Consider the following 6,038-nt stretch of genomic DNA (forward strand, 5'->3'; position numbering starts at 1 on the left):
TCTGAGAGATACTTTATTATCTACTTAACTGTTTTTCTGCTTATAGATGCACTGAATGATACTGAGCATATCGGTCACTGTTGTCCCTTAGTGTTTTTTTAGTAGCAAAATGGGACTGATGTCATCTAAATAGTATTAATGGAATTTACAGTATTAGATTTTTATCCTGTTCCTCCAGAAAGCTCAAGGTGATGTACCCAGAGGTCATTTCGGGGGGGGGGGATCGCAGGGGATCGCAGTTCCCCCAGGGGAGGTACGGGGGGGGGGCACATGACGAAGCCCCGCCCCCTGCTTCCGGCCGCCCCGCTTCCAGCCCTCATTCAGCCAGGAGGAGGCAGGAATGCAGGTCCACCGCGGGGCCCCTCATGGGGCTCGGCAGTGGAGCTGCAAGGCCGGCGACAGTGGCCGGGACCGTTGGGGGCGGGGTGTGTGGCCTTATGACACACTTCCGGTGATGTTAGGGGGTGTGGCATATGCTAATGAGTTATGCTAATGAGTTCCCCTAGCTCTTTTTCTACGAAACGACCCCTGGATGTACCTAACTCCCCAGTTGTAGTCTCACAACAGCCTTGGGAGGTCAGGCTGAGAAAATGACTGGTCCTAGGTTACCTACAGTGCAATTCCATATAGAATTAACCCAGTCTAAATGAATTGATTTCACTGAGTTTAAACTGGAGCAATGTAGCACAGGTGTGCATTGCTGGAAAATTCCATAGCAGAATGCAACATTTGAACCTAGGTCTCCTCAGGTCCTCTGCAATCTAATCAACATAGGTGCATTATCTATGTTTGACTTGCCTCAGTTTTTGTCATTTGAATGAGCCATCCCAAGTATTTTGAAGTTTAGAGAGAAAGTGAACTGTCTGCATGCAGTGTTCTCCCTAAGCTGAGTTAGTGTGAGCTAGCTCACAGTTTTTTAGCCTCCAGCTCACACATTTTGTCTTTGAAGGATGGCTTCAAAGCAAACTAATTTATGCAGTAGCCAAATCACTTGCTCACAACTTAAATGCCAGTAGCTCACAAGGTAGAATTTTTGCTCACAAGACTCCACAGCTTAGAGGGAGCATTGCCTATATGCATGTATTTTTAGTTCAAGCTCTCTCCTTGTTGTCCCTGCCCTTCTCCACCATACTACAATGCTAGACTGAAGTCTGGTCATAACTCCACCTCTTCATGCTGACATGTTGGAAAGTATGGACTACCAAGACCAATAAACAAGTCTACTTTTGGTCCACTATTAAAGTATGTTTGGCACTGATTAGGTGAGTAGTGTCTGTTGACCAACGCCTATAACCACCACCACCCTTTTGTGAAGTCACAGCCGACTTACGGTGACCATGTAGGGTTTTCAAGGCAAGTTACATTCAGACAGGGGTCATTTCATAGAAAAAGAGGTAGGGAAACTCATTAGCATAACTCATTAGCATATGCCACACCCCCTGACATCACTGGAAGTGTGTCATAAGGCCACACCCCCTGACGTCACCAGAAGTGTGTCATAAGGCCACACACCCCGCCCCCAACGGTCCCGGCCGCCGCTACCGGCCTTGCAGCTCCACTGCCGAGTCCCTTGAGGGGCCCGGCGGTAGACCTGCAAGGCTGGTGGGAGTGCAAGGAAGCCCCACGAAGGCCCTCCCTGGCCCCAGGCAGGCAGGGGTGGGGAGAGGCGGGGAGGAAGCAACTTACCCTCCCTCTTCTCCTGCCTCCTCCTGGCTGAATGAGGGCCGGAAGCGGGGCGGCAGGAAGCAGGGGGCGGGGCTTCGTCATGTGCCCCGCCCCCGTACCTCACTTGGGGGAACTGCGATCCCCCGCAATCCCCCCCAAAATGTCCTCTGCATTCAGAGGTGGTTTACCATTGTCTACCTCTGTGCCATGACACTGGTATTTCTTAGGGGTCTTGCATCTAAATGCTAACCAGGGCCAAACCTGCTCAGCTTCCAAGGTCTTATGAACTTGGGTTAGCCTGAGCCATCCAGGTCATGGCCTATAAACCTTTAGGGTCCACATAAAATAGCACAAGTGTCTAAAACAATGTGTTTTCAAGGTATAAAAATGTGGGAGGTTTGTTTTTGGTTGCTCTTTTTTCCCCCTGTACACACTGCAAAATAAGCTCTTTCTGCTGATGTTCTGTCACTGAAACAAGGCAGGTCTGAACTCTGGGAGATACTCATCCTAATAGCTGTTCCCCAGGAGAGCAGGGAAAACAATGACAAAACAGAGACATTCTTAAGTTGTCTGAGGTTGATGCACAGCACGGAGCTAAAGCCTGGATTTCAGAAGGTGGCTTTTTTTTTTTTGTCTGCAAGCTTTGTTCTGTCATGCTGACAGTGCATTTTGTTCAAGGAGGGTGATGCAGAGCAGACACAACCCCATACTGAGGAGGCGGGGAGGCATAATGCCAGAGGGATAATACACCATTCTGTCTCTTTCCCATCATTCGACATGCTGAGCGCTCAAAGACAAGTGAGCTCTTGATCCTAAACTTTTAATGGTTGAAAAGCAAGATTTCTCAGAATTGTTGCATTTCTTGAATGTAACATGGTAAAAAGGATAGCAACACTACTATATTTATTTAAAAGGGGGGGTGAGGGAGGAGAAATAGCTGCAGCATCCCTAATGAGAGCAAATAACCCAAGGCCATAACAACAACACTACTGACCCTTCTACAATTCCACTAATCTAGGAGTGTATTCATAAGAATATTTTAAGATACCAAGATGCACATCCAATGCACTGAATTACCCAGAAGAATCCAAGTCATCCACCTTATTTTTAGTAACCCCCTCCTCACCCACATAACACTAAGAATAACTGCAAGACCAAACGGGTCACAGAATATATGATCTGATGATGTGATCACAACAGTAGTAAAGCAAGAAGAAGAAGGGTCGCACCAATGAAGCCAAAGGAATGAAGAAACAAAACAGTGGTGCTGTGGGAATAAATTTTATTCACTCTATGTTACCCCCATGACAGCACTGTTTTGTTTCTTCCTTCACAACAGTAGTACCAATTTCTATTACGCCATACTAAAACTGTATGTTTGTACCTTTTCTGTGCTTTCCGTTTAGCACTGCATTGCTGAACCAGAAATTCCCGTCAAAACACCACCTCAATACTACCATCCTATCACAGCCACTGGCAGTCTAGGGTTGCCAAATCCAAGTTTGGATTTGTTTATTTATTGTACAGCAGAGTTACACACAGGAAGCATATAATAATATGATGATACAATGGGTATGCAGACCGATTGGGCAATCCCCCTAAATATGGATATCTAAATTTTCAATCCACTCAATCGTAGCTGGGGAGAGTTCAGAGAACTCTTTCACATCACCCCGGAAAGTAAGGTGCTTACATTCCTGAGACAGATGGAAAATAGTTTGGCAGGCTGCACCACAATCACATTTAGGTGTTGGTATTTTGCCCCATTTAAACAACAGGTCTGCACAACTGCTAAAGCCTGTTCATAGTCTATTAGCCATCTTCTGCACAAATCCTGCAATCACAGTGAGAGCCAGTTTGGTGTAGTGGTTAAGAGCACAGACTCTAATGGGAGGACCCGGATTGATTCCCCACTCCTCCACATGCAGCTGCTGATGTGACCTTGGGTCAGTCATAAGTTCTCTCAGAGCTTGTCTCTCACGACCAGTTCTCAAGAGAGCTCTCTCAGTCCCACCTACCTCAAAGGTTATCTGTTGTGGGGAGGGGGAGGGAAAGGAGATTGTAAGCCGCTCTGAGACTGCTTTGAGCTACTTTGAGACCAAATGAAGGGTGGGATAAAAATCCAATCTCTTGCTCTCTCTCTCGTCTTTCTCTTCTTCCATACTTTACGTGGCAAGTCAAATCCTGCAGGCCTCTTGTTGGTGTTTATCAGGTTATGGATATTGGATGGAATGGATTGCATCCATGTTCACAATCATTCATTCCATATATTGGAATGTTGTGATTGCAGGATTTGTGCAGATCTTATTGCTGGGTGTTGGGATCTTAGTCTGGATAGGCCCATGTCAGCCATGCATTTCTGGATGAGCAACTTTTTGTTTTCAGTCATCTTTCTATATCCATGAAGAAGAGTATCTTGTCTTCAGAGATGCGGGGGAGCGATGTGGCACAACGTGGGTAGCCAGTAGGTCGGGGTTAAATACATCTGCTGATGGTTCTCATTGTTGTATTGAATTGGACATTAAGTTTGTGGACATGGGGGCTGATGAGCCACACTGAAGCACCACATTCCACAGTACTATACACCAACCCCAAAGCTGTGCATCTAAGTGTTGTAGCAGACATACTCAAAGTTATACCACATACATTTTGGAAAATGTTGTCTCACATGCATATTTTTGCTGCTACATTAGTAAGATGGTGTTTATAGCTCAAAGTCCTGTCCAGGGTAATGCCATGGTACTTAGGTGTATGGTTGTGTGTAAGTTGGGTGCCATTAATGTAGATATTCGGTCCATTGTTGGCAAGATTGTTATTGAGTTGGAAACAGGAGCATTCTGTTTTTCCTGGATTTGGGATAAGCCACCATCAAGAAAAATTTCAAGGTCCCTAGTCAGTATTTCCTGAGTTCTTTCAACTGATTTGTGCCTTACTGCAATCACCATGTCATCAGCATAAGCAAACTTCCTGGATATCATCTCGGGAAGATCAGAGATGTATAAATTGAAAAGAACCGGAGCAAGGACTGACCCCTGGGGTAGACCATTATTCATTTTTTTCTGTTTGCTGATTGACTGAGCCATAATTACTTGGAAAGTTTTATTGCTCCGCGTGTTATTTAGGAGTCAAAATAATGTTCTGCAGAGGAAAACTTGCAAAAAAAATTGTACAGCAGACCATACCTCCGGACTGTGTCATAAGCAGAAGTCATATCAACGAAAACTGCTGATGTCTTAAGACACTTCTGATACACTGCGTCAATGAAAGTTGTTAAGCTGAGAACCTGGTCTTCACAACTCCAATAGGGTCTACATGCTGCTTGCTCTATAGGGACATGTTTGTTAATTCTGTCACTGATTCTGTTCAGGATTAGCTTCAGCTCAGAAGGGAAATGCGGCCACAATTGCATCTGCGAGCTCACACCCGGCCCAATTATTTAGAACGATTTGGTCCTTGACTGCCTCAGAGCAGACCAAATGTTAGGGAATTGGATATTGGCTGTGAGGCTTTTGCGAACAATTTCACAGATAAAATCCTGTTGCTCTGCCATGACCTTCCTGCCACAGTTGAGACAGTGAAAGAACTCAAGGCTTCATGCACGTCTTCTAGTCTGGTTATGGATTGGTTCAATCAGCTCAGCCTAGAGGAAATTGACAGAATACTCATAATTGTATGCCCTACCATCTGCAACCTTGACCCGTGCCCATCATGGCTGATTAAAGCCAGCCATGATGAGTTACGATGCCCCTTATGGGAGATAGTCAGCAAGTCGCTTTCTGAAGGAACATTCTTGAGGGCTCTTAAGGAAGCAGTGGTCTGCCCTCTCTTTAAAAAAAAATCTTTGGACCCAGCAGAATTGGCTAACTACCGGCCAGCTTCCAATTTGCCCTATTTGGGCAAGATAATTGAGAGGGCAGTGGCAGCTCAGTTACAGAGCTTTCTGGATGACACTTCCATATTAGATCCCTTCCAGTCCAGCTTTTGTCCAGGCCATGGAATGGAGACAGTACTGGTCGCCCTTACGGACTCCCTGAGGACACCAGGGCTCTGTGGAACCTACTTCAATTCCACAGGGCCTGCAAGACAGAGCTCTTCCACCAGGCATTTGACCACACTTGGTTAACATCCTGATAACTTGGAGCCTCCCTGGGACTATTTGTATCATCTAAGTCTGTACTGACTGACTCCTGTTATGAAAACATTGGATTATGACTGTCGTCACCTTCCAAAGCAGCCAATTTCTCCAGAAGAGGTGGAATAAATGTTTTAAATAAATAAGTAAGCAACTGATGTAGTTTGGAGATCAGTTGTAATCAATGTTCCCTCTAAGCTGTGGAGTCTTGTGAGCAAAAATTCTACTTTGTGAGCTACCG

The sequence above is a fragment of the Gekko japonicus genome, unplaced genomic scaffold, assembly GCF_001447785.1.
Source record: "Gekko japonicus isolate JY-2015 unplaced genomic scaffold, Gekko_japonicus_V1.1 scaffold1038, whole genome shotgun sequence".
NCBI lineage: Eukaryota > Metazoa > Chordata > Lepidosauria > Squamata > Gekkonidae > Gekko > Gekko japonicus.